Source organism: Aphelocoma coerulescens, chromosome 2 (assembly GCF_041296385.1).
Source record: "Aphelocoma coerulescens isolate FSJ_1873_10779 chromosome 2, UR_Acoe_1.0, whole genome shotgun sequence".
In the NCBI taxonomy this organism is placed as follows: domain Eukaryota; kingdom Metazoa; phylum Chordata; class Aves; order Passeriformes; family Corvidae; genus Aphelocoma; species Aphelocoma coerulescens.
This window is the reverse complement of record NC_091015.1, coordinates 90,183,386-90,193,326: the sequence shown is the minus strand read 5'-3', so window position 1 is coordinate 90,193,326 and position 9,941 is coordinate 90,183,386.

Sequence of the window (9,941 nt, the reverse complement as noted above, 5' to 3'; positions counted from 1 at the left end):
TCTGGCAGCATTTTGTTTCTTGCTTTATGGCTTATTTTCTGCCTTGCTTTATATTTTCAGTGTTTTAGTTTTTGAAATCCATGTTGAAGTTAGTTTGTTCATGAAAGTAGTGAGGTAAAAGAAGTACTTATTGGCTGCTTGCACATGGGCAGCAAAACCAAATAATTCCCTGAATTGCTGTTGTCCAAAAAAAGCTGAAAAGGAGGAAAATAAATTAACTTTTGCAGCTCACAACTCTGATAAAAAAGTTGTAGTTACGATTTATTTAACTGAAATTATCTAATTGTGATATATTCTTGAGACTTAACACCTCTTTGAAAAAGGTACTGTCACACATTAGAGCAGTGGTTCTGAATGTATGACAAAAGCCTCTGAAGCAGAGGCTTTTTAGGGGCTGAGTTTGTAGTCCTTAGCACTGGAAACAATTCACATAATTGGCTTGTTTCTTAAACTGGGAAGGTGGGACTGGGCACAAGGTGCTTAAGTCACATATTGTATGTATTTTTCACTAAAAAACTTTTGCTGTCTACATGAAGCTTTTATTTTGTCTTTATTCTGTTTCCTTGTAAGTTATAAAGTTAATGGATACCTGGTGCTAGCAGCAAGCAGTCTATCCAAGCTCAGGCTGGGTGTGGCTCAGAGAAGCCTGATGGTGTCCTGTGGGAGCTCACCAGGACCTGGTGTGGTTGATTCAAGATTGCCTTTATTTAGACAGCTGAGACGAAGCTTGGCCAGCTCTTGGCCAAGTGTATTTTTGTGTGACAGCAGCAGCCCTCTCATCAAGAGCTAGGGAAGGAGTGGAGAGCAATGTGGGAGCTTTTATCTCACCTGGATGCTGGGTGTGGTTAGAGAACCATGTAGACGTTGAGGGAGGTGGGGAGAGGGAGCTCTTGCTCTGGATATCAGGTGCTGGGCTCAACTTGTGTCCCCGGTATATAAACAGTGTGGGCTGTGCAGCTCCTGCATCTTGTTTCTTCTGGACATAATTGCCATTTGTTTTCCCACTATGCTAGCTGGCAGGACAGGACCCAGATTTTGTCTGAAGATGGCCAAGTGTACTTCATGAATGCTCCCTTTTTTGCTTAATGCTGGAAGATGACAGGAGGCATGCTCTGGAAGCTGGCTGCAATGAATATTTGTGCTGTGACATCGACTAATGTGCTCCAAACCAGACACATTCAAAGAATATATTCATTTATGCATGTCTTGAGGAGGAACTTCAAGATCTCAGAAATTGAAAAGGAATGTTATTAATTCCACAGAACTGCAAGTGAAGCAGGGAAAGTTCAGCATGGTAGAGGCTTCCTAAAGAAGGTGGCTCTCCACTCCCCTTTCCCCAGAGCCTTCATTTCTGCCTGGGTGCTGATGAGTTCTCCTATTCTCAACTTGTATGTAAGTCATTGGGAGGGCAAAAAAACCACCCTGAAATGTACTGAGCCATTGAAGAACTGGTCAGGACTGACTAAAAATTGGTTTATCAGGGCTGTTGTGGCATGCTGAGGAAGGAAAGGCACACAATGTGATCGTGAGCTGCCTCCTCTAGGGGGTTGTTTGCCCAATATGCCCCTTTTTGGAGTTGTGGGGTTTGGGGTGGTGTTTTCAGACACCTGCCTACTAGATCTTTGACAGGAGACATTTCCTTTGGCCTGTTGCAGCAGTCAGCTACTGCAGGGGCGGTAGTAGGTGGCCTCTGCATGTGCTCTTCAGCATCAGGCTTTCAGTCTGAAAAATATAATTTTTTTTAATTGAAAAAACCTCAATCCCCCATTTTATTGGCATGTTTTCATGTCGGCTGAACAGGGTTGGTACTTTCCTCCCTCCCTCTCATCTCTCTTAGTTTTTCAGAATCGGATAATTCTGCAGTGTTTGTGGCTCGCTGAGATGGGAGAGAATTCACACACTGTCCTTGTTAGAGCTGTTGTGCACCCATCCATCTTATATTTAAAGAAAAAAACCAGAAAACCCGGCTACGATAATTATGAAACAAGTACCATCCTTCTGAACCAGTCTTGGTGGCGTTCCACAGACTTTTCGCTGGGAATGTTCACTTCTGGCCCGCAGCTGCCCCCGGGCCCTGCGTGGCTTTGCAGGGGGGCCCAGGAGCCCCTCAGCCGGGCCCCGCAGCCCCGCGGGGCGAGCCCACGCTCCCCTGCCGGTCTGTCACCAGGTGTCCCTGCAGGCCAAGGGACAGCGCAAGGACAGCCCAGGTCCCACACCGCCCAGCTGGTGGCACCCGGAGCCCTTCCTTGCCGTCCTTCCCGAGGCACAGCCCACGTCTGCGGGCTTGTCACTTCACCGTGGTGCTCCCGCAAACGCAGGGCGCGGTGATGATACACAAATACACAAATACACAAATACCGATCGCGCTGAGGAAATACGGCACGGCCAAAATGCTTAGCCTTGTGACCTAGTGATCTCCTGATCTTTGCCTTGTGATCCAGTGATCTCAAAAGAGTACGGTTTAGCAGCATCAGCCTTACCTTTAGCGACTTGCATGACAGGATATATTAGTTGAAGTTATTAGAGCATAGGTAGGTGAAAGACATTTTGAAGATGTGGAACACTGTAAAATGAAGTGGGAAGAGACCTGAGATTTTTCATACCTTTACATTTTTAGCCTTTTGAATATCAAGTAATTAATCTGTTTTATACCTTGAATAAGAATCTGATAGTAGGGGTTGAAATTTGTAGCAAGCCCTGTCTTTGACTGCTAAGTATCTGGTTTTGTTTATGTATTCACCCAAACCTTCAGGTGATGTGTGGAGGCATGGGAGTCTTCACAGCCAGAATCATTCTGTAAGAGTGAATCCTGAGCAGTGGTTCTGGGATAACTCACTCTTGCTTCACAAACATGAGGCTACATAGTGTCAAAAATAATGTAGGGTGAGAAATGGTGAGGTTGGATTCTCACACTGTCAAAGAGTAAATCAAGTAACTTTTATAATGTAGAAACCTGTTAGTTTCCAAGTGCAGTTGAAGGTGCACAAAGCATATTGCATTTTTACTGTCCTTACTATAGAGGGGAAAAAGCCAGTTGTAGCCTAGATACTTAAAAAGATTTAAAGTGCCTTGAAAAACAGAATATTTTTCCCTGTACTGCTGTTACTGAGATGACAAAAATTATTTCTAGCTGAAGGACATACTCAGTGTAAAACTGAATATGCTATATATTTAGAGGTGGACCACTTGCTGAACTATTACTCTCCTCATGTTTCTGTATGTTTTCTGCATCATAAGAATTTTTTTTGGTTTTGCATAAAAGGTAAGAGAAATAATACATTATGTTGAGCAAGGAGGATGTACGGGATGGGGCATAAACCTGCAACATTTCACTCAAAATCTTTCAAATTTTTCTTTGAAAATGTTTTTTTCAGAAATACATAACATTTTGGCCTTTGTTTTATACTGAAGACCTGGGTGTTTTTCTCACGGAGTGGTTCTGCAGAGCTGAAAGTAAGAGCTTGGGTGAGAGCCTGCTTCTTCCTCCTGCTAGGCAGGTTCATCTCTTGCTGCCAAAGTTCAGCGTCTATGCCAGTGAACTGCATCATGAGTACACTTGCATTTTGGAGGACTGTGTTCCTTTCAGAAGCCAGCAAGCAGCAGTTTAGAGCAATTTCTGTTCTCTCACCTGAGTGTGTCTTTTGAATTTATATTCAAAAGGGGGACAGAAGAATCAATAACATTTCTTCTCAGGGGTTGTTGTCAAGCTGCTTGGCTAGTAGGGTAGAAAACACAGAGGAAAGGGAGGGTTTACAGCTAAAACAGCAAGAAAACCACCAAATTTCAGTGATTTAATAGTTTATTTCCCTTGTTTAAATAGCACTTACACATTGGCAGGACAAGCTGCCTCCTTCTGTGAGGAAGACTCTCATCTTCCATTCAGGCTCCCTAATATCGTCCCCAGCAAACACCCACCCAGACCACCACCGGCCTCCCGCACCTCCTGCAGATATTATCCCAGGGGATGGCACAGGGCTCTTGTGTACTAGCTTTTAGTATCTAATATTAACATTGCTTTCAGACAATCAAGTGGTTCCACGGCGTTCATTTACTGATGAGCCCTCTTTAGAGCTCTTTTCACTCAGATGTTCTGGATTTTGTCTCATCAAACCATGTTGCAAACATAAAACCATTTTTAATTACACAAAATAGTGCCTTTTTAAAGGTAGTAGGTGGCTGGAGACGTTATTTAAAAAAAAAAAAATGGAAAAGGAAAAATGAATTGGAGCAGTGCTTGGGGATGTTTAAAGCAAATCTGTGATAACTTCAACAGTCACCTGGTTTGTAAGGCACCTGTATGAAAGGTCCAGGTATCAATACAATCCCCCAACACCCCATCCCATGGATGCTCATTCTGATGTGTCTGCCTTCCCAAAAATATGTAAAACAACAGCCTGGAAAATTCAAAGGAAATAATGGTGTGAATTTTCCTTTGAGGAGCTAGGATAGAAGGTGTAAGATCTGCAATTGTGGGGGCACCCTGTTACTTTAAAGAACCCCTGGTTCTTTAAAGAAGTGCTGCACTGGAGGATGCGAGAAGCGACCACCTGCTCATGGTAGGTGGGCTCAGCATGAAGCAGTCTCTTTTGGCTGTAAGTTTGGGAGCACTGGCTCCAGCTGCTGGGAAAATGTTTGTCTGCTCACAAGACAGTTTTTATGTCACCTAGAGGAAGGAGGCCTGTTTTTCACAGCTGCAGAACAGCCTGTGTGGAGAGTTAATAACTGCTGCTTGACTTTCTCCTGGGTAGTCAAGCAGCACGCATAGGCTTTGGTTTTCCTCCCTGCAGGTCTCCATACATGTCTCAGGGACCAGGAGAGTGTTTGCTGTGGTCATCCAACACATCCACATTCAGGAGTGTCATTTACAGGCAGTGGTGAGGCTTCTGCTCTCTTAGTGCCATACCTCTGATAGTGCCAGCACTTTTTTACCTGTTTGCAGTAAAGAGCCCTTTTCCATTCCTTGGCACAGAATCGGTCTTCCCGCAGCAGCACGGATGCTATAGACCTCCAGCAGGGCTGCATTCCCCCACTTTGTCATTGATTTTTGGACATAAAAGCAAATGCTGTGCAGTACCACAAGTAGGAGGGATTCTGTCTGGCGTTGGGCACTTTCTCATCTGAGGTCTGTGCATGCCCTTTGGGGGAATAAAATGGATTATAATTCATTATCTATATATAATGTATACATCATTAATGGAAGAGCTAATTGTCATCATTACCGATGGAGAAAAAGCCAGACGAGGTGCTGCTGATGGGTGCAAGGGAGAGGAGGCTTTCAAGACTACAAGCTAAGAAGATGAAGTAACAATGCTGTTTGCCCTCATACTGCATGTCTTACTTTTTACCTGCTTCAGATCAGGCCCTTTCTTTCTTAGGAAGAGTGAAATAAAGCCTACAAAGTCCCTAAAAGAGAAAGCTTAGTTTGAGAAACAACAAACTCTCCACAACGTGACTCTGTGCCATATGCCCTTGCTCAGCCTGCTCGAAACGAAGCAGTGTGGCAGGAACTCTCAAACCTGTTTCCAAACAGGTTCTGGCCTTCCAAGCCATGGGGATGTTGGCTCCCTTGGCCTGGCCTCATGAGCGGGTGCAGAGAACCAGCAGGCACAAGGGCAGTATCTTTTTCTGAGCCCTATCCAAGCTCCTTTTTTTCCTATATTTTTTTTTAGCATGGCCTCCTGCCAGGGCAGTGCTCTGGGCAGGGAGAGCTCGGGCAAGGTCAGGGCCCACTGTGTGCATGGGACAGCCATACCAGCAGGTGCCAGCAGCCAGTGAGTGCATGCCTGTGAGCAGGGCAGAGACGGATCATCTGCTGGTGTAGATACCCTGATTTTGTTCTCTGCTCTCCTCAGCCCTCCCGGCCTCAGACAGGAACATGACCAGACATAAGTCAATCCTCTCTCCAGCCATAAGCCAATCCTCTCTCCAGCCATGGCTGGAGAGCGGGATGGGGGGGCTGGACATAGCAAGAGCCAGTTCAGGGTTCTGTGACGGTCCCCTGGACAGCCCTGCACAAAGGTCCAGGAGAAACAGAGCCCTGTCACAGGTGCCAGGGGGATGAGAGGGTGGTCACAGTTCCCACAGATGCCAGGGGGATGAGAGAGTGGTCATGGAGTCCCAAAGGGGGGAGACAAGAAGAAGCAGGCAGGAATTGAAGGGCTGACGAGGTGCAGGAGACCCTAAGGCTGGATCTCTGCTGTGGGCCGGTGTGAGGAGAGCTGAGGCAGCAGGATCCCAGGGAGTTGTCAGCAAAGTATGAGCAAAGTCTTACTATGGTACCTTTCCAAGACCTTTTTAAAATCAGTGGCTGCTCAAGTGTCAAAGCACTAAAAGCCAGTCTTCTCACTGGCTCTGGGTGGCTCAGATTTGGTCATTTGGGAGTACTCAAGGAACATGTTCAAAATAAAAATTATTTTTGATTAATAATGCTTCTGCAGGTTCGTAAGAACAGCTTTGGTGATCTGCCAGATGGATGAATCTTATGACATTTGAGTTTGCCTTGGCCTGATGGGAATAATGCTCTCCTTTTAAATACTAAGTGTCTGTTTAACAGGAACGATAAATGTATTTGATTTGGTATGGAAAAAGTATTCTGACCACGGTATTTCCATTTCAACAACACTTGGAGGCTTTGTAGAAATAAAGAGCTTGTCTTGCATCATTTTATGGATACCTTTGGATTTCATTAACTTCAAGTTAAGACCTTGCAGTTGGCAGCATCGTGGTCATAATTCAAAAGCAATTTGCGTGTTGGATTAATTTCTCACCAGGAGGTATATTTTGCTTGTTCTAAATGAGAAGAGCATTTGGACCATGTCAGATTATCAGAATTAATAAAACAGAAGCAATCAGAATCATGAATCATATGCAAACTGTTAGAACTTTAATTAAAGTAATTAGAATATGAAAGCTATTGGACAATACTGGAGCACAGATCCCCCTCAAAGAAAGCATGGATCATTCTTTTTAACAATGCAAAAACATACATCTCTGCTAAATACATAAACAGCACTCAATTTTAATGCGGCACGTACTCTTAGACTTCTGACCTCAGCAGTCATTTTAAAAATGTACAAAGTTTTAATCTTCATTTTGGTTTAAAGAAAACTCACATGTTAAAGCAAAGCAAAATGGTCATTAAAAAAACAAACCAGCAGCTTTAGCATGTGTACAGATTACAGAAAGCAACATTTATTTTGAGATAAACCAACTGGAATTCTACAAGTATGATAGAAAATGATGCATGAGGTAACATTTCATTTAAAATCTAAGATCCCTGTACTGTAGTTCCAAACAGTGCTCTGGCTTGACACCTACAGTCCTTGCAAAATTGACTTGTTTAAGTAGTCGAGGATGGCTGTTAGGCATGCTGCTTTGCATAAAGACAGCTTTAATCCTAAAAAAGAATCTGATGTTTATGCTGAAAGATATTCTGAAAGAAATGAAAATCCACTGATATCTCTCAGGTGAAATATGCATTTGCCTCGTTCTGAGATTTACCTTCAAATTACAGGAACAAACTGAAAAATGGGGCCTTTTCTCTACAGAAATAGAGAATGTTGACAGAGAATTTACTTTAATCCCAGGGCAACTTTGGCAAAGTGTGGCTAGCTACTGCTCTTGCCTCTTTCAGCACTGTTAGTCTGCTGAGAACAGAACAAGATGTTGTCCTGCAGAATAATCCATGGTTAGAGGGCCAGGTTGGGAAAAGATGAGGCTCCCACACTTCCTTTCCCCTCTTTCCTGAGCAAGAGTCTCCAGATTTTGGGTTGTCCTTTTTTTTTTCAGAATGCTGCTTCCAGACACTACTTCTCACTCTCAGTTCTAAAAGTATTTCTGTAAAACTAAAAACAAGTCAATTTTAGAGAACCCAAAGGCACAATTAGAACATGCAAATATGAATTCAGTATTTTTAGGCATTTCTGTGACACTGTTCCCTGTAGTATCCAAGCTTCTTTCACTGGCAGTAGCAAATGTAATCCTTATAGCACCCCTCTGAGCTTGGAGAACCTTCTGTCCTTGTAGTATCATGTTACAAATGGTGCAGTCTGACCTTGCATGATGTGGTCAAAGCCACCTTTGTTCAGAAACTGCATCTCCTTTGAGAGGCTTCCGGGGAGTTACCTCCACACAGTTTGGTTCTCCTCCATGATGACTTCCTTCTGTGAAGACAAAACATTTCCTGTCTGCTGCTCTGTACTTTAGGTTTTGCTCAGTGTTTGTAGTTCCCTTCTAGAGTGACCCTGTGGCTGGCCCTGCTCAGGTATGCAAAGATAGAGAAAGCAGGCTGTGTGACACTGGCTTCTCCACTGCGAAAGGCACGACAACATTTGCTCTACAAAGATTGTTTTTCTCTAGTAACTAGGATCGAGTAAGATGCCCAGTAACCTTTAAATGCCAGAGAACCTTTCACTAAAGACAATAAATGAAGGGCTTATTGCTCTCTTTGCCTGCCAGTATGGTCCTTGCAGCATAACACAGTGCAGGGTGCTTGCAAAAGACTTCAGCTCATTCACTTGCAGCCATCTGTCCATCTCTGTTCACATACACACACTCACTCCTCTACACTCACATGTGCTCCTCCTCAGGAGCTCTCTGTCCCATGTAGGTGAAACAAGGCTTTCTCAAAGGGAATGCTGCTAAGCTGTGCTGCCCAAACTCCATGAAAAATTTCAGCCATTCCACCAGACAGAGTCAAGTCCAGTTTGAATTTCTGTGGCTTGTGGTGGTAAAATGCCCTGCCAAATAGCACAAGCAACGCAGGAGGCTTTGACACTACCTGCAATCCCAACTTCAAGTCTCTTATCACAAACCCTCCATAAGTGCCAGATTCATGAAACTAAGGCAGAGGCAGTAACACCACAAAATAATCTAAATCATCTAAAATAAGGGAGCAGACAGAGCAATGTTCTGAAAGATCAAAACCTGACATGATTTGAGCTTGATTGCCTTTATGATGGTGGAGGCTGTTTCTGCTATTTGAAAACACAGGTTAAGTCTTGCATCCTGTGCATTTGCTTTTTAAAAATATACAAAGATGTTGCAGATAATTTTATTAAACCAAGAGAAAAACTTGTTGATGGTAATAAGCAAGAGAATGTCATCTACAAAAACAGGTACCTTTAACTTCTTTTGAGATTTTGCTTTTGCAATTTTGTGGTGCTTGCAAACTTGGTGGATAAAATCAGTTGATCTAAGTAACCAGTTAATTTATTCCTGTAGCCTTCCAATTGTTTCATTATAGCTTAGGAGGGATTCTTTTGTTCATCATAGTAGGCACAAAAGCAGAGTTACATTTGCTTTGGAGAGAAAACTGCAAAATTGAGCAATGAACATTAGTTCTAGGCTTTGCTGTTTTCTGTATGTGTACATATACCCTACTTGCCACCCAGGCAGTAGTCTCATTAAAAGTTAATGAAATTAATATTTTTTTTTTAGTTCTGCAATTTTTTCTTTGCATTTCTGTTGTGGTTTTTTTGCTGAATTATGGATACAGCTGCTGTTCCAATTTTTACATCTTTTCCTAAGAGGGGATTTATATGCTCTTATTTGCAGATAGGCCAAGCTATTCTTTTATGTAAATATAAGTATTTACTTTGCATTACCGTAATTAAAAAGGGGAGTTATGAGAAAGGGTAGCTTTTTTTTTAAACACTGAATGATGCACATGAAGAGAGGTGGGAGGAAGCAGGTAATAAGTGCAATTGCTTGCTGTTTTCAGGCAATTTTCCTTAGAGAGTTAACAGGAGAAGTGCAGTACAGTACTCAAATACTTTATCTGCAGATACAATAGCTTATTTTTGCTTTGCTCTCACTGTGGGCTCAGGGTGGGAGGGTACTGTAAAGCTGGCTCTGAAATACCAAAGTTTTGTCATCAGCAAAAGAATCTGTGCAGCTCAACATTTTTGCTCACATATCTACATTGTAGACCCCTAGTAGGC